Source organism: Podarcis bocagei, assembly GCF_964188305.1.
Source record: "Podarcis bocagei genome assembly, chromosome: 9".
Lineage (NCBI taxonomy): Eukaryota > Metazoa > Chordata > Lepidosauria > Squamata > Lacertidae > Podarcis > Podarcis bocagei.
This window is the reverse complement of record NC_138134.1, coordinates 75,336,439-75,356,351: the sequence shown is the minus strand read 5'-3', so window position 1 is coordinate 75,356,351 and position 19,913 is coordinate 75,336,439.

Genomic DNA, 19,913 nt, shown 5'->3' with positions numbered 1-19,913 from the left:
AGAAGCACTATTGGCGATGGAAGAGAGACAGCCTTCTCTGTGGTTGCTCCCATTTTGTGGAATTCCTTCCTGAAAGAGGTTAGACTGGCTCCGTTTTTCTTATCCTTCTGCCAGCAGATGAAGATCTTCAGACCAGCCCTTGGAAACTAAGGTGCAAACAGTGTTGGTCGCTCGCTCTTTCAGGAGGCAGAGACGGTCACCAACTTGAATGGCTTTAAAAGAGGGTTGGAAAAATTCATGGAGGAGAACAGGGCAATCAATGTAATGATCTCAGACAGGCAAGCAAGCCTTGATAAGAATTAATAACTCTCTGGCAGTTTTATGGTATGTTTATTTATAAATTACATCCAGAGTGCGGCTCCCAGCCTGCTGCTCTTTGAAACGAGTTGGTCACTCTGAGTCTCCGCCCCGTCACAGCAAGAAGGGCGCCAAAGTCCAGCCCTTCCTCTTTTGCACTTTTGATGCATTTTAACCCTTTCAGCTCTCCGGGTTCGGGGAGAAGGAGGGTGGAATGCCCCCCTGCTCTCAAAAGAACTCTCAGCAGGCTGTTTCTCTGCTGGTTGCATAGCAACTCTCTCACTGCCGTCTATCTCTCCCCCTCCACCTTCTAGTGAGCTGTCTGTGTCTGCTGCTCTAGCTGAGTCATGGAACTCTTGGTGAAGGGGGGGCAAGCCCTCCCCTTCCTGCTCTGTCTGCAATCTTTCTTCTCCAGAGTTGGACTCTGTCTCTCTTTGTACTGGCAATCCCTCATCTCCTGAGTCTGACTCTTCCCAGGCGTTCAATTCAGCCACGTCCCTGACAATCAATGGCTTCTAGCCACAATGGCCCCTGCAGCTGGAAAAAGCAATGTTTCTGGATGTCAGTTGCTGGGAAACATGGGAGGGGAGAGGGCTCTAGGGCTTGAATCCCGCTTGCTGGTTTCCCAAAAGAGGCATCTGGTCGGCCACTGTGAGAACAAGGATGTGGGACTAGATGGGCCATTGGCCTGATCCAGTAGGTTTTTCTTATGTTCACCAAAGACAGAGGGGGAAGAATGTACAAAGCCTTGCACTCCTAGATGGCTCAGTCAGCAGAGCACGGAACTCTTAATCTCAGAGTTGGGAGTTCGAGCCCCACGTTGGGCAAAAGATTCTTGCATTACAGGGGGTTGGACTAGATTACAGAGGGTGTTGGGCTTTTGGTCCCTTCCAAACCTACAGTTCTATGATTCCAAACCATTTGACTCATACCCTTTTGATTTGAACACAAATCTCTTTGTAGAACTGCGACAGTTCCATTGTTATGGGCGTGCAAAGTTAAACGAGAAAAATGAAATTCAGTCACGTTGCCCTTCATGACACCATAGTGAAAGACAGAATACATGGTGCGTTTCCAAACATGGAGCTTGCACTATGTGTTTTTCTGATACTGGTGATTACTAACTGCTCTAAAGAAAGCCTTTTTTCTCAGCTGAAAAGAATGGGGAAGGGAACCCACGGAACACAACAATATTTTAGGACAACTTTGACTCACTTTCCCTAGTGTGTTTTGTTGAGTCAGCTTCAATAAACTTATCCAGAATTCTGCAATCAGAAAATCTAGAAAGAAGCTATTTTAATTTTGGTATGCATCCTCCATGTGTCATTTTGAAATAAATTAAGCTTTATCTTATGGTTTAGCATTGATTCTATTTTGAATTACATATTTGGGGCACCCTAATCTTTTCAGTGCGTAGGGTCTCTAAAGGTCTTAATCTGTCCCTGCCTCCACCCTGATGATCTATATAGTTCCCTATTCTGGTTTTTTTTTAAATAGCCAGCCCAGCCCTGTTTCTCCAGCCCCTGCTGCCTGAGGCTGCCATCTCAACTCTGCCTAACGGGAGGGCTGGCCCAATGCCTCCAGGATGTCCTCAAACAAGACATGGATGCAGCAGCCTTCCACCATTGATTGTTGTCCAACAAGAGATACTCACAGGTACAGTGTCTCCAAAGCTGGAGGCTCCATTGAAGTGCAATGGCTCAATGCAGGGAGCGGAGAAGCACACAGATGTTTGAGGGCATCATTTTTAAAAGCAAATATTTATTGGACTATTAAACACTTATACATCTGGATTGTTTTCTGTCCGTTGAGTTTAGACATAAACTTACACACGCAGGGTTCGAACATATTAATTAGCGTAAACTATCCACCAAGAATGGGGATGTGGGTGGTGCTGTGGTCTAAACCACAAAGCCTAGAGCTTGCCGATCAGAAGGTCAGCGGTTCGAATCCCCGCAACGGGGTGAGCTCCCGTTGCCCAATCCCAGCTCCTGCCAACCTAGCAGTTCAAAAGCACGTCAAGTGCAAATAAATAAACAGGTACCACTCTGGCGGGAAGGTAAACGGCGTTTCTGTGCGCTGCTCTGGTTCGCCAGAAGCAGCTTAGTCATGCTGGCCACATGACCCAGAAGCTGTCTCCGGACAAATGCCGGCTCCCTCGGCCTATAGAGTGAGATGAGCACCACAACCACAGAGTCGTCTGCGACTGGACCTAATGGTCAGGGGTACCTTTACCTTTCCCTTTATCCACCAAGAATATTGAGTGGTTGGTATATCAAGGTCTTGATTTGGGCCATTAACCTAGTTAAAGAAAGGGGTCGATGTTTCTTGGAAGGTGTCTCTATTCGTTATGCCTTTAATTGGTGTCTGGTAAGATGCTCAGACATTGCCCTATTCCAGATATTATTTTCCATGTGTCCAAGGGTATTTCAGTCTGGCTCTACTTGTGCCACAGTCAGTAAGAAGCCTACCAGTTCTCTGTGGCGCAGGGTCTATGTCCAAAGATAGTAGGGCTAAGGCAGGATTTGGAGAAAGAGGTTGGTGTCAGGTTTGCGATGTCTCTCTCATACCAAGACGCAGCAAGCTGGCAGGTTTATTACTCTTAGATTTATTGAGTATTTACACAGTAGCTCAGTCTGAGCCCTCTCAGCTCAGTCCTCTCCCGATGAGAGAGTTGGACGCACTGGATGACGCTGTCGACACCAGCAGGATATCCTCCACCAATTGCTCCACCTCTTGCTGGGCTGGCATTGCGCCTGTACTCTACTCTTCTGCCTACTCCGAGGAGACGCAGGAGCAGCCTGGTCGCTCTGGGAAGAGAAGTCCCTGACAGTTGACTTGTAATGATGGATATAATAGAGAATGCTTGGTTCCAAAAGTTTTTAACATGGGGGCATTCCCATCAAACGTGAATCATGAATCAAGTTTTCCACAACCAAAGGGGAAAGGGAGGGATTCATTTGTGCTGGCCTGGCTATCCGGTGCCATTGGAGGATGACTTTGGGTGAAGCCTGTTAGGATATTTCCGTTCCGCCTTAAAAGGGAGCAGGATGTTTGTGTCACAGCCTGCGTATTTCCTGTTCACAGGATGTTTATGTTTGCTATTGCTTTCGTCTCTCTCTCTGTCCGAGACACTGTCGCAGGCAGTCATGTCTTTCTTTCTTCTGATCAACGCTGAATAAAAGCTTGTAAATAATGCTCTCCTGAGTGCGACTTTTGGCTGTGCATTATCTGCTGATAAGAGTGTGCATGAGCCCTGGAATGTGGCAAGGTATTTTCAGGAAACTCATGTCGCTAATCGCTCATACTGCGTGACTACAGGAGATCGATGGATCGTCCGGCAGCTGGCTTGGGGGCCATGATGGACTTTATCTCCCTGGCAGTATCCCAAGTGAGCAGAGATGGTTTCAAGGGGGCAAGTGAACGAAATACTCGTCTGAGGGCATCCTTAGCAAAACAGCTGTTCTTCTGACTCAGGTTTTAGAGCAGAAAACAATGGAAGCAGCTAAAACGAGGATAATTCTGAAAACAGACTTCTGGGGGTCTTCTGTTTGGGGACCTCTGGGACACAGCCTTGGAGATCTCTGGACTTAGCTAAGGCTGTGTTTCCTTTGACAGAAGCTGGCACCGTAACACAGCTATTTCTGAATATGTCTCTAAGGCAGTCGCTGTTCTGGGACAGCATCCAAGAAAGGTAAATGTTTGAAAGGCAAATCAAACAACTGCACTCAGCTTTAGCTGGGAAGCGGAGCAATCTAGTTACATTTTTTTAAAAAAAGACATAATAACAAAATGTGGTTTTTTGGGTAGCCTTAAGGGACTGTGTTATCCTGAAGGAAGATGCGAGGAACTTCCCTGACTTGAAATGTTGTGTCCATATGGTTCCCTTTAAAAAAAGAGGAACTGCATATGTTTGCCGCTTGGGAAACATCAAAAGTCATCTGTTTCCCAGCAGGACCGCACTCTCCAGGTGAAACAACATCTGTCTTTCCACCTCGACGGATCGTAATGCCGTTCCGGAATCAAACAGCATGAAATGAAGAAATGCTTTCTGGAGGAATGTGCAGCTGGCAATTTGACCAAAAGGATGCCCTTCAAATTCTCCATCCAGGGGATTAAGTTGTCTCATGCAAAAAAGAAAATTACACACACACACACACACACACACAGAGAGAGAGAGAGAGAGAGAGAGAGAGAGAGAGAGAGAGAGAGAGAGAGAGAGAGAGTTGTACCTTGGAAGTCGAACGGAATCCGTTCCACAAGTCCATTTGACTTCCAAAACTTTCAGAAACCAAAGTACGGCTTCTGATTGGCTGCAGGAAGCTCTTGCAGCCAATCGGAAGGTGCAGAAGCCGCGTCGGACATTTGGCTTCCAAAAATAGTTCGCAAGCCAGAACATTCACTTCCAGGTTTGCGGCATTCGGGAGCCAAAATGTTTGAGAACTGAGCTGTTCAAAAACAAAGGTAAGACTCATGTGTGTGTGTGTGTGTGTGTGTGTGTGAACATGTATATGTAGGATGCAGATATATATATATACATATATAAAGGTAAAGGGACCCCTGACCGTTAAGTCCAGTCGTGGACGACGCTGGAGTTGCACGCTCATCTCACTCTATAGACCGTGTTTGTCTGCAGACAGCTTCTGGATCATGTGGCCAGCATGACTAAGCCGTTTCTGGCAAAACCAGAGCAGCTCTGTCCCAGCTCCTGCCAACTTAGCAGTTAGAAAGCACACCAGTGCAAGTAGATAAATAGGTACTGCTGCGGCAGGAAGGTAAACAGCATTTCCGTGCGCTCTGGTTTCTGTCATGGTGTTCCGTTGTGCCAGAAGCGGTTTAGTCCTGCAGGCCACATGACCCAGAAAGCTGTCTGTTGACAAACGCCGGCTCCCTCGGCCTGAAAGCAAGATGAGCGCCACAACCCTATAGTCCCTTTGATTGGACTTAACCTTCCAGGGGTCCTTTACCTTTACCTTTACCATTACCATTACCATTACCTTACAGCAAAGCACTAAGACTGAGCCATTCCAGTTGCAGAAGATAATTTTAGCAGATGCAAAATCCATTAATGGCTCACCCTAATACAACTGAGCGGCGTCTTGAAATTTCCACCGTCAAAAGCCCAGCCAAAGACTTTCTCACTTCCTGCCAGAAAACAAAATGTGTGTTCAGCAAGCTGGAGCATAATTAAGAAGATTGTTGTGTGCTACGTTCCCTTGAATGTGCCTGATGGCAGCGAAGACGGAACAGCTGCCCAATTGCATCCCTCTGCTTGGCCAGGTTTCGTGGAATTGCTAATGCAAAAGGGTTGGGTGCCTCCTGGCTCCCACCCTTTAAAGATATGTGTCATTAGGAAATGTGTCATTGGCAGCGATGGACTGGGCTGGTTGGACGCAGAGGAACAGTGGGAGGAACCAGCTGGGGAACCACCAAGGGAGGAAGGCTCAGAGCCCGAGTTTGGTGGTGGGACAATGAGTGCTCAGAGGGAGAAGAGGAGGTGCCAGAAGCTGAAGAGGTAACAGGGCTTAGTGAGCGGGGAGAGTCTGTGGCAGAGAGAAGTTCAGAATCAGAGGTGGAAGATGAAGCAGAAGAGGAGTGAGACCAAGAGGCAGAGAAAAGTCAGGATTGGGGGAACCAGAAGAGGCATGAAAAGGGCGGAGGATAGGCTGGCTGAACGCAGGCACAGTCTCCGATTGCTTGGGGAAAGCTCTGGACAGGAGGGGACTTAGACGGCTGTGGGGAATCGGAGACTGATTCAGTCTCGGCGACTGATTCATGGGATGAGCTGCTGTGCTCATTAGGCCTGACATCCAGCCAAGTCTGTGTGTTTTTACTAATAAAATGTTAACTGCAACTTTGGACAGTGATTTATTGCCGGCTCGCTCTCTGACAAGCGGTTTACTTAAGCATGAGCAAACTGAACGGCGGATTCGTCTACTGGTAGTTACTAGTCGTGGCAGTTTTACTACCTCTGCTATCAGATGCAACATGCCTCTAAATATCAGGTTTTGGAAATTGCAAGCGGGCAGAGTGCTGCCCTTCTCATGCCCTGCTTGTTAAATTCCGATTGGGGCATTTGCTTTGCCACTGGGGGAACAGAGTGCCCCCCACTCTTCCTTATGAGGGTCTCACACAGGTGGGACATGAATCAGGGAAACTTAAAAACCTTGCCCATTGTTGCCCCAAATGCAACCTCGCCTCCACCCTATCGTTGTTGTTGTTGACAGAAATCTGCACAAATTCTCTTTTCTTGTGCGAGAGCCAGTGTGGTGTAGTGGTTAAGAGCGGTAGTCACGTAATCTGGGTAACCGGGTTCGCGTCTCCGCTCCTCCACATGCAGCTGCTGGGTGACCTTGGGCCAGTCACACTTCTTTGAAGTCTCTCAGCCCCACTCACCTCACAGAGTGTTTGTTGTGGGGGAGGAAGGGAAAGGAGATTGTTAGCCGCTTTGAGACTCCTGAAGGGGAGTGAAAGGCGGGATATCAAATCCAAACTCTTCTTTTCCCTGTGCTATCGACCTGGGCAGCACACCGTCTTAGCTCAGGATATCCTCCTTTTAAAATTTGAAATTTGATAAGGCAAAGTCGAAAGGTGAGACCAGAGCTGCTGAAACAGAAGGCAGCTCCACATTTGTCAAAATGACAAGGAACTGGTTGTGACGTTAACATATGAGAGAGTGCAGGAGGTGAAATAGTTAAACAGGTTGCCCAGTCTGGAAGGATAGATCCTGAAGCTGAGGCTCCAAGACTTTGGCCACCTCATGAGAAGAGAAGGCTCCCTGGAAAAGATCCTGATGTTGGGAAAGATGGAGGGCACAAGGAGACGGGGACAACAGAGGATGAGATGGTTGGATAGTGTTCTCGAAGCTACCAGCATGAGTTTGACCAAACAGTGGGAGGCAGTGGAAGACAGGAGTGCCTGGCGTACTCTGGTCCATGGGGTCACGAAGAGTCGGACACGACTAAACGACTAAACAACAACAAGCATTGGAAGGGACAACAAAGGTCATCTAGCCCAACCCCCTGCAATGCAGGAATCTCAACTGAAGCATCCAAGGCAGATTGCCATCCATCTTAAAAACCTTTTTTAAAAACCCGCTTGAAAACCTCCAAGGAAGTAGAATCCGTTTGGAGGCCCATTTGTCATGGATGTCCCTCAAAAATAAATAAATAAATATTTTTAATGTATGCAGAAAGGATGAAATGCGAATGTGATTAATAGATAGGCAGGAAGGGATGTTCTCCCCACCCCTTGAATTTTTGTGACACACTTAGCATTGATTAAAAATCTGCTTCCCTCAGGATTCCTGCATTTGCTCCTCAACATTTTTGCTTCAGGAACTTGCATCGGTTCCAAAAACAAGGCCATATTCCAACGTCTCTCTCCCCCGCCCCCAAACTTATCTAATCCATGCAGACATCCACCCCCCCTCCTCTTAATAAATAGCTTCCTCGTTGGTCTAAATGCCTCTCTCTTCGCCTCCTTCAAAGTGACAGCTGTTATCATAACCACTATCCTGATGACTGTCTTCAAGAAATGTGCTTTTATCGTAATTTTTTTGTCCTTCCTGCGGCACATTTGTATTTATAGAATTCCATTATTATCTGTCAATCACAAGCCATGTTGAAAGCTGGAAAGAGCAATTGCTAAGCAGATCAAGGTAGAAAACCTCCAGGTAGGACCAAGGAAGGAATTGGGAAGAATTTTATTTATTTATTTATTTATTTATACATACATACATACATACATACATACATACATACATACATACATACATACCCCGCCCAGTTGGCTGGGTTTCCCCAGCCACTCTGGATGGCTCCCAGCAGAATATTAACAATAACAATTAAAAAGCGATAAAACATCAAATATTAAAAAAGTTCCCTGCACAGGGTTGCCTTCAGATGTCTTCTAAAAGTCAGATAGTTGTTGATTTCCTTGACATCTGATGGATGGCGTCCCACAGGGCGGGCACCACCACCAAGAAGGCCCTGTTACTGGTTCCCTGTAACTTCGCTTCTTGCAGTGAGGGAACAGCCAGAATCGTCTGGCTTTCAGAACATGAAAACGGGGGGGGGGGGGGGTTGAGAAGATTCTATGGAAGGTAAAGACTGTCAGGCTCCTATCCCAAAATACAAAAAAAAAACCCCAACCTTTTTTCTTGTAAGTAAGAAAGTGATTAAGGGACGCAGGTGGCGCTGTGGGTTAAATCAGAGAGCCTAGGGTTTGCCGATCAGAAGGTCGGCGGTTCGAATCCCTGCGACGGGGTGAGCTTCCATTGCTCGGTCCCTGCTCCTGCCAACCCAGCAGTTTGAAAGCACAAAAAGTGCAAGTAGATAAATAGGTACCGCTCCAGCGGGAAGGTAAATGGCGTTTCCGTGAGGCTTAGTCCTGCTGGCCACATGACCCGGAAAGAACTGTCTGCGGACAAATGCCGGCTCCATCGGCCAGTAAAGCGAGATGAGCGCTGCAACCCCAGAGTCGTCCATGACTGGACTTAACTGTCAGGGGTCCTTTACCTTTTCTGAAAGTGATTGGCCCTAACTTTGAGTCACTCTGATCAATGCTTCTTGCTTGCTGGGCTAGAGAGGGATGTTCGAGTGTGTTGTTAGCACCCATCTGTCTCAAGAGACAATGGAGTGCACCTCCAGGGGTGAAATCAAACCGCTGCATTAGCAGCACTGATGACTTCCCAGGGGCTGAAGCCTGGGCGAGGTGTACGGAGATCCTGGGTTGTCTGAAGGAGCGTCTCCACACCCATCGTCCTACCTGGACACAGGTGCAGCGCCAAGGGCCTTCTGGCAGTTCCCTCCCTGCAAGAAGCCAAGTTACAGGGAACCAGGCAGAGGGCCTTCTCGGTAGTGGCATCCGCCCTCTGGAACGTCCTCCCACCAGATGTCAAAGAGAACAACAACTACCAGACTTTTAGAAGACATCTGAAGGCAGCCCTGTTCAGAGAAGCTTTTAATGTTTGATGCATTACTGTATTTTAATATTTTGTTGAAAGCCGCTCAGAGCAGAGTGGCTGTGGAAGCCCAGCCAGATGGGCGGGGTATAAATAAATTATTATTATTATTATTATTATTATTATTATTATTATTATTATTAGCAGTAGCAGTAGCAGCAGCAGCATGCAACAGCGGCCACAACTTGGGAAGCGGCTTTGGCTGGCTGGCTAAACCAGGTGAGGGGAGCCAGTGGGTCTCAAACCTTCAGTGAGTTAGGGACTCCCCCGGCATGTGAAGACAGGCTCTGGCAAATTGAGCGGATGAGATGAATAGGAGACCCAAACAACAGCCATGGAGCCGGTTTCTGCACTTGCTGTAGAGGGAAGTGAGACTCAGGTGGGGCTGGTCCACCAGGGAAGGTAGCCCATCTAGGAGAATGACCTAACCTGGGGAGAAAACAGCAAACACCCGATGAAGAGATCACAGAAGGTTATATTTTTTGAGAATCCTCTGGAAAAACAATCTCTCAAAGGACCTGTTGATGGCATTTTACCATTGCACTGTGGAGAGTGTATTAACTTATGGTCTGTGTGTGTGGTTTGGGAGCTGCACGGTCAGGGAAAAAGCAATGCTGTCATAGAATCATAGAATCATAGAGTTGGAAGAGACCACGAGGGCCATCGAGTCCAACCCCCTGCCAAGCAGGAAACATCATCACAGCACTCCTGACATATGGTTGTCAAGCCTCTGCTTAAAGACCTCCAAAGTAGGAGACTCCACCACACTCCTTGGCAGCAAATTCCACTGTCAAACAGCTCTTACTGTCAGGAAGTTCTTCCCAATGTTTAGGTGGAATCTTCTTTCTTGTAGTTTGGATCCATTGCTCCGTGTCCGCTTCTCTGGAGCAGCAGAAAACAACCTTTCTCCCTCCTCTATGTGACATCCTTTTATTTATTTGAACATGGCTATCATATCACCCCTTAACCTCCTCTTCTCCAGGCTAAACATGCCCAGCTCCCTTAGCCGTTCCTCATAAGGCATCGTTTCCAGGCCTTTGACCATTTTGGTTGCCCTCCTCTGGACACGTTCCAGTTTGTCAGTGTCCTTCTTGAACTGTGGTGCCCAGAACTGGACACAGTACTCCAGGTGAGGTCTGACCAGAGCAGAATACAGTGGCACTATTACTTCCCTTGATCTAGATGCTATACTCCTATTGATGCAGCCCAGAATTGCATTGGCTTTTTTAGCTGCCGCGTCACACTGCCGCGTCACACTGCTGTCCTGGGTTGTAAAGACTGCGGAGAGAATAATTGGGTGCACTCTTCCCACCTTGGATCAAATCTATGCCTCCAGGTGCCATAGATAGCGCAGGATAGTGCGCACCCCGGAAATGATCTCTTTCAGCTTCTGCCTTCTGGAAGAAGGTACAGGGTTATAAAGACTAGGACTAGCTGCCTGAGAAACAGTTTCTATCCAGATGCTATTTTGGTTTTAAATGCAGTGTAAGGTAGTCTCTATAAATAAAATAAATCAAAGGAAGTATTTACTACAAAATAGGAAGTCTTTAAAATTTATTTGAAAAGTAGCAATGACAGTTTGAACCCTAATATGGCACTGAATAACAGATGAAAAATAGAAGTAAGGAGTAGACAGGAAGTCAGCTACACAGGAAAAATTCAATAATCAATGTATTGGTGGTGGTGTTGTTGTTGTTTTATTTTTATTTTCTTCTTTCTTTCTTAGTTGTTAGGAGGTGATGGATATCTGTGTATCTTCATATTTTCTTTTTGTATGTGGTGTATTAAAATGGAATAAAAACTAATTACAAATGAAAAAGTACTCAGGATCTGGGCCACAAAGGGCTCCCACTTGCGGAGGGTTGGTTCATTCTGTAACTTCCTAAACTCTGTCCTTGCAGAATGTTGTTTCCTGGCATGGCGCGCTTACATGCCAGTCTGTCTGCCAGGGCGCCAGTAAACACAAATCCATTTTCTCCTGTTCTGTTTGGCAATGCAGAAGTGGCGCAGGAGCCTTAACGGACCTTTCCTTGCACCGGATCCGCTATTTCCCTTTCTTCTGTCCTTGCCGAGAGTTATTTAAGGTGTCGTCATGACTACTGGAGAATAATCCAACTTCCTTTAGGAGTCTTTTATTTCTTAGCAGTCAGTTAGTTTAAATAACGGGGGATCCTTTTTTTGTTTGTAGCTGTTCTCTCCTCTCTCTGTGTGTCTAAAAATGCATATTCCTTTTGAAGGGTTTCTCTCCGGCATCAGCCAACGCCGCCACATCGTCTTTTTAAAAATGCGAGGCTGCAGATTCAATTATCAGCCTTCGCAGTTTTGGCAACCCGCAGGTCTCTTTGTACAGAGCAAAAGGTTAATCAGATAGGAGGCCGGCCAAACTTTTGAAAAACCTTCCCATTCTAATGTACCCCAAAAGCCTTCTGGTCTGCATTTAAAAAATCATCGACTTCTTTAAATTTTAATAATGAGATATCCACAGGAGGCTAGATTCTGAAACGCCATCGAAAAGCGGGGAAGTGGATCAAATGAATTGGTGGCATGCCTCCCCCCTAAGACCAGGTTCCAGAATCTGCCAGAGACCATCTCCTGAGAGTCCTTGGTTTGCAAAGGTATTGAAACAAGGAGGGAGGCACTGTGTCATGTGATTGGTTATGTGGGCGGGGCTTACCTTCTCCCCCTCAAATATTTTATTCAAGTTGGCACCCCTGCGAGTGAAGATGCAGAACTGAGCCCCCACACATACCCACACAACGGTTTCCATTTTCATATTTTCTTTTTAAAAGGGGGCTTGTTTTTTTATGGGGGATGGAATCAAGCTTTGAAGTGGGGTGTTATGTACTGAGCTGAATCTTAGAACAATAGGATCCAGAATGCAGCAGTCTGATTGGTCCGCAGGAGCCACCCAATCAGCTCCAGGTGGAAGTGACTCAGCAACCTGATTGGCTTGCAGGAGCAGCCAATCAGGCTCCTGGATGAAGTGAATCAGCAACCTGATTGGCCTGCAGGAGCAACCTATCAGGCTCCTGGATGAAGTGAATCAGCAACCTGATTGGCCTACAGGAGCAGCCCGGAATTAGCCAATCACATGTGGCCCATTGTGTAAATAATGTATATATAGCTAGATGTTTTGGGGGGAAGTTTCATTCATTGCTATTATGAGCTGAATAAAGAGCATGAAATTCACACTTGACTCCAAGTATATTTCATGGGGGAATCAAGATTGCAAAGGCAGGCATTGCAAATAGAGCCCTCGAAATTATTAAGGCAGGGTTGGACACTTGTGGCTTTCTGGATATTGTTGGACTCAACCCCCCCTCCACCCCCAGCCAGTATGGCCAATTGTAAGGCAAGGAGTGTTCAGGGTGAGGAATTAACTCTTCATTGTCAAAAGTATACTTGCAGGTTAGGAAAAGGTATGCTCCACGTCGCTCAGCGACTTCTAGGTGTGGACCCGATGAGGCAGTTGCAGCAACAGAGACCCCCGACCCCAGCTTATGGATCTCCCCCACACAATTTGCGCTCAAATAAGCAGAGACTAAGCCTGCATGCAACCTGCTTCTGTTCCTCCCTCTTCAATACTCTCCTGGTCCTGGGAAACAGTGGAACATGACAGGTGTGGGAAAGAAGAGGAACTTCTGTTTTGGGGGGACAGGGGGCAGGCAGGTGTGGGGAACTCCCTGGTCCTGAATGGGGTAACTGTGCCCCTCAAGAACCAGGTGCACAGCCTGGGAGTCATTTTGGACTCACAGCTGTCCATGGAGACGCAGGTCAATTCTGTGTCCAGGGCAGCTGTCTACCAGCTCCATCTGGTACCCAGGCTGAGACCCTACCTGCCCGCAGACTGTCTTGCCAGAGCGGTGCCTACTCTGGTTATCTCCCGCTTGGACTACTGCAATACGCTCTATGTGGAGCTACCTTTGAAGGTGACCCGGAAATTACAACTAATCCAGAATGTGGCAGCTAGACTGGTGACCGGGAGCGGCCACCAGGACCATTTAACACCGGCTCCCTACATTGGCTCCCAGTATGTTTCCAAGCACAATTCAAAGTAACATGTTTGCTTGCCTGCGGTAAGAAGTGAGAGTTTATTCTGCGGTTATTATGAGAAGTAGAGAGGGATCGGGGTGTTTCCTTGCTGAAAAGGTGCATTGTGAACCTATCATTCAGAAAGCTTTCTGGAATGTTTGTCATGCCTTCTTACAGGTTTGCGAAAGGAAGCCTATTGTGCAGCAAATATTTTGCAAAGCTCAAAGCTCATTGACTTTGACAGTAAAGTTATGCGCGTTTTTCTCAGTCCCACTCTCCCTACGTGCTTGTCGATGATCGCATTGTAGTGTGCACTAACTGTTCCTAACGCTGGTTTTTTTTTTTGTACTGCTGTTGTAATACAATAGTAAAACTGATTTTTTTGAGAGAAAAAGTTCCATGCTCATTTTTAACTACTTAGATACAGAATAAAGCATTTCATTTGCTTTGCACCTTTTGCTTTGCCCTTGTTCACTGTCCCCTTTGCATCCCTTTTTGCTTTTGAAACCAAAAATACGCCAGTCATTCAATTCTTACAGTTCATATTAAATTCTCTGCCACTTGACCTTTACATAACTCATTATGTAAGTTAGCATACACTCCCTGCATGGAGGGGAAGGTCACCGACTTCCCCTTCCGCTGGCCTGGCCTTCACATCTTCCCCACCTCACATCCTTCCATGGGTGCGGGAAGTCAAGCATTATGCGCACATATCCATGCCCCACTTACAAATGTGGTCGCCCCACCTAACAAGGAAGGCTGGCGACAGGGCTGGTTAGAGTACAAATCTCAGCGTGTAGTTAAGCTACAGGATTTTCTGACAGTGAGAGCTGTTTGACAGTGGAATGTTGAGTGGCGAGTTCCCAGCCCCCCCCAGTGGAAATAATGACACACGACACAATTATTAAGGTTAATGAGCTAAATAAGGCCACAGCTTTATTGGTTACAGGTGATGAGCGCTATTGGCTTAGGCATTGGTCCTAACTGACTATATCCCACTTCAGCCCGTCCGCTTGAAGTCTGGGAAGGGTTAACCACCAGTGGGGGGAGTCCTCCTGATGCACATCAACTAGGAACTCCCCCGGGGTCACCGATAGGGGGCGTGCCTTAGGCCCTCACCTCCCCAGGCTTCGGACAGGGCCACGCCCCCCAGAATCCTTTATTGGACTACCCTTCAATATGCGGGGCAGGTGATGGCGCTACCTCCCCTCTTCCATCTACAAAACAATACAAATGCCTAACCACCAATACCCAGAAAGTTGTGACGATTTGCTACGAGGTTGGCGAAAACTAAGTGGCTGGTGACAATTTGCCAAGTGGAAAAATGCCTAGCAGGCCGCTCAACAGCGACCAACCAAGGTCCATAGCAAGGTCAAGGAACGAAAACCTTATAGGGCAGGAGGGTGGGAAACAGGAACAGCTGGGAGGCGGCCAAGAGGGAGATCCCTGGCTATGTCCTGCCTTAAATAGGGCAGGCCACGCCCCCTGAGCCAGCCGATTGGCCAGCCAGGGAGTGATGTGGCCGGGAATCCCCCCAATCACGCGGGGGCTGGGCTCCAGCCTCTGAGCGCATCGAGGGGACGTGAAGCCCGCAACCCCACCTCCTCCATAGGGCAGAAGTGGCTTTCTCCCCTGGGAGGTTGTGGTCTGTCTTTTCTTGGAGGTTTCTAAGCAGAGGTTGAATGGCCATCTGTCAAGGATACTTTAGCTGAGATTTCTGCATTGCAGGGGGTTGGAGTGGATGACCCTCAGGGTCCCTTCCAACTCTACAGCTCTATGATTCTGTGATTCACCTCCATGCTCTAACACCAACATAAGGACAGCTGGTCAGAGAGCAGGAATAATCAGATTTCACTTGCAAAAAAACACAAACCAGATACGCATTGGAAACATTATTCCGTGACCCCAGAACAAGGTTCCCTTGGTTCTAAATAGATGCAATTCGTCCGAACCGTTTTCCGCATCTGCTTGACACTGCTGCTTTCCAAACAGCTTGTATGCTCCCTGACACCTCTAGGCTACAGCCGGCAGTTGAGTCAGGACATAAACCCAGAATTCGTTTCTCTACCCCAGTTGCACCTTGAAGTACAGCGGATCAGACAGTGTGTCTTACAAGATTCTTCCTTCTGTCTCTCAAGAATTCAGTTCTTCTGCATCTGAAATTCAGGTGTTGTAAAAGGTACACGGTAGAGTAAGGCTAGAGGATGGCTTGTTTGATTGTGTTGGACTGCTGGCTGCTTCCAGATATGGGTGATTATTGTGGGATGGGAGCTCTTCAAGAAGGCAAGTTATTTTGCAGTGTCCACACAATGTTGTTGGCACTAATGTGTCAGCCCATATTTCTTCCCCATTGACTCCAGATGCACCATTTCCAGGGGAAATTGAATAAGTTAAAAACACACACATAAAACCACCAGGCATCTGAAAGCTAGACTTTAGCAAATCTTTATTTTCTATTTGATGCCTGAAAGTGTAAGTGAGTGTTATATTTATGATGACAGAGCTATACATAGGACAATCCTCGGATTTTGTTCTTCCTTTCTTCATTATGTCATTTGGAAATTATCAAACATATATGCAGGAAAGTACATTTTGATATATAATTTTTTTTTAAAGCCAACACACAGAGCAAAAAACCTGTGGCTGTCTACCTGCTTGCAATCTCTCAATGACCTGTTTGCAAATTAAGACCCCAAGTAGACTCTCAGACACCCCCTTTTATTATTTGGTCCTCCCTGTGATCGCAAATGGGACGCAGGTGGCGCTGTGGGTTAAACCACAGAGCCTAGGACTTGCCGATCAGAAGGTCGGCGGTTCGAATCCCCACGATGGGGTGAGCTCCCGTTGCTCAGTCCCTGCTCCTGCCCACCTAGTAGTTCGAAAGCACTTCAAAAGTGCAAGTAGATAAATAGGTACCGCTTTATAGCGGGAAGGTAAACGGCATTTCCGTGTGCTGCTCTGGTTTGCCAGAAGCAGCTTAGTCCTGCTGGCCACATGACCCAGAAGCTGTACGCCAGCTCCCTCAGCCAGTAAAGCAAGATGAGCGCTGCAACCCCAGAGTTGGCCACGACTGGACCTAACAGTCGTGGGTCCCTTTATGATCTCAAATAGGGCATGGCACAAACACCCCACACTATAATTTCATGGAACCATACGATCATTTTCTAAACTGCTCAGTAATGCCGTCATATTATTTGCAGTGCCAAGAATGCCCACCATCATTCCTTGCAAGAGGCAAACCCTTTTCGGGCATCTCCTTGGCACACACATAAACACACTGTGACCTCATTTCTTAAAGGAGCCCATCCCAACATTGGCCAAAAGAAACGCCCTCTGAACAGCCGGCATAGCTCAGTCGGTAGAGTTTGAGACTCTTAATCTCAGGGTTGTGAGTTTGAGCCCCATGATGGGCAAAAGATTCCTGCATTGCAGGGGGTTGGAATAGATGACCCTCGGGGTCCCTTCCAACTCTACAATTCTGTGATGGCCTGGGACTCAGGCTTGGACTCAGAACCAGAGGAGTCTCAGTCTGCACCGGATCCTTTGCTTTAGGTGGCATCTGAACCAAGTCTGGGGCCTGATTCTGAAGAGTCCCAGTCTGCACAGGTTCCCCTGCAACAAACTCCAGCTGGGCTGAGTCAGGGGCCTGAGCCTGCCCTGGCTCCAGATGCGGGGATGACCTCATTGCCTCCAGCTGGGCCATCGCTTACAGCTGCTCCACTACCGGTTGGCTCAGGGGAGGCTGAGGCGGCCTCTGGGTCTAGTAACCCACCGACGTCTCCCGAGCTGCAGAGACTAAGATCTGAGAGAAGGAGAGACCTGAGTACTCGCAGGAGGAGTGCTCGCCTTCGGGCGAAACAGGGAGGTGAGTCGCCGGGGTATCAGGACCGGCCGTTACCCCGACAAAGATAAAAGGCTGTCGGACCTTACCCCAGGTTGCGGGAGCAACATTGCTGTATGCTAGATCCTACCTGAGATCCTGTACCTGTCTTTGCCTGGTTTCCTGCCTCATGTCCTGCCTTGGTCCTGTCGGACTGACTCCCAGCGGAACCTTCGGATTCTGGACCGGTCCTGGACCGCGTTTCATGGGTTACCCCCAGGTGCAGCACAGATTCTACGATTCCAAGCTCCAAACCATTGCCATTTTCTTTTCCACCCGCAGATTGCTCCCCGTGCTTCCTGCGTGAGCAGATTTTTTTTCTCTCAGAAGGCTTTAGCATCTGGGAGGGAGGCCTCCCATCCCCCTTGACTCATCAGAGCATGGCGAGCATGAAAAGTGGGGCATTTTAAAAACAGCGTGCAGAAATCAGATGAGCTGCACATGACAACACCTAGCAAAGAGGTCCCTAGGCAGCACGATGCAGAGTAATGTGTTGTGCATACAACATGGGGTAAGCATATGTCAGCTATGCGCTATCCAGTAGCTACGAAAAGTACCAGGATTAGACCATTGTTGGCAGCAGTCATGTGAAGCAGCGCAGGACATTATGTTTCGCACAGAATTTCACCACTGGGGAAAAATACCCATGGATGCCGACGTTGCGTGAGGGGAGCCTGGACAGCAATGTGGGGGCAAATGGGTACATGAGAGTCTAATCAGGCTAGGTCATGGATAGGCAAACTAAGGCCTGGGGGCTGGATCCAGCCCAATCACCTTCTCAATCCGGCCCGCGGACGGTCCGGGAATCAGCGTGTTTTTACATGAGTAGAATGTGTCCTTTTATTTAAAATGCATCTCTGCGTTATTTGTGGGGCATAGGAATTCGTTCATTTATTTATTTATTCAAAATATAGTCTGGCCCCCTACAAGGTCTGAGGGACAGTGGACCAGCCCCCTGCTGAAAAAGTTTGCTGAGCCCTGGGCTAGGTGATGGAAGTGTGGGGAGAAGCCTTCTGCAAGTGATTGATTTTGATCTCAGACAAGAGCATCCTGCCCATCAACTCTATGATTCTACGGTCATGTCTTACCTCTCTAGGAAGATGGGGAGCTTAGCAGCTGGCCTTACAACAGTGGAACTCACAGTTTGCATTGCAGAAGGCTCCAGGTTCAAACTCTGAGAGCATCTTCAGGCAGGTCTGCGAATGTCCCCCAACTGAAACCTTGGAGAATCTGCTGGCAGTCAGGGTAGACAACACTGGCTATATACATACATACTTTTTATACCTTGGTTCTTGAACACCTTGGTACTCGTACGTTTTGGCTCCCGAATGCCGAAAACCTGGAAGTAAATGTTCTGGTTTTCGAACACTTTTCGGAAGCCAAACATCCGACGCGGATTCTGATTGAGTACAGGAAGCTCCTGCAGCCAATCGGAAGCCGCGCCTTGGTTTTTGAACAGTTTCGGGAGTTGAATGGACTCCTGGAATGGATTAAGTGTGAGAACCAAGGTAGACGAAAGAAGAATGGCAGACGAAATTAATGGACTATGCAGAATTGGACAAAATGACAGGAAGGATTCAAAACCTGCGGGAACAGAGATTTACGGAAGATTGGAAGAAGTATATGAACTCTTTGAAGAGCAATTGTAACCAACAAATTACGCTAGTAGGATTACAAGAAGTTTTGTAAGGAGAAATATATGAAATGTTACAAACTAGATAAAGAATAGAGATATCGGTTGTGAGTTTTAAATGTAATAGGGAAAGTAAGAAATGTATACTAAGAGATTAGATTGGAAAATTTTCAGACAGGATTGATGGAAGTCAAAAAATTGTATAAGATGTAAAAGTATGTTTAATTACTGTTGAAAATGGTATGTTAATATATTAGTTTGAGAACCAAGGTACGACTGTATTAGAAATGGTTGAAATGCTATACATTATTGTTAAGGATTTTTTGTAAGCTACACACAGAGTTGCTAAGTTTCTGATTCATCTCTCCGTATTCCTTGTCCGTTTTAAAAACTAGCAGAGGCACACAACTTTTAAAAGTAAAGACACTTGGAGAGAGAGATAGCAAACAACAACAACAACAACAACAACAACAACAACAACAACAACAACATACTATTTATATGCCGCCCATCTGACTGGGCTGCCCCAGCCACTCTGGGAAGCTTCCAACACATTAAGACATCCCAAAAGTATCATCCCAACCTTCCTCTGCCCTCTGAATGATAACACTGTGTACGTCACACTCAGAACGTTACTTTTCAATCTTGCGTCTAAATCGGACTTGGAATAGAAGATGCAATTGTACCAGCTCTGTTCCGCAGATTTGGGGAGATGGGTCTCCAGCCTGGGGCAAACTCATCGAATGGAATTAATGTTGTGTCTCCTAACCTGGAAAGGCAATCAGCACCGTAACGGATGGGATTCTTTTCTGAAATTGAACGGCGAGGGAGACAGTGATTGGTACAAATGCTCTTTCACGGAAAGGTCATTGAGAATTGTAAATGCCACTCCGGTCCATCTCTACAACGTCAGTGATGCTTCCTTTTTCATCTTTCCACTGTTTCTGCGCCTTGCCAACGCTCCCGTTGTTTGCCTGCACAAATAAAGAGCTGGCGAGGAAGGCTGGCTTGTCCTTGTCATCGCTGGCATTAGGGACTGCTAAATCCATCCATCTTTTAATGAGGGTGAAAGAGGAGAGCGCAAAATAATGGTTTGAAGCTCAACA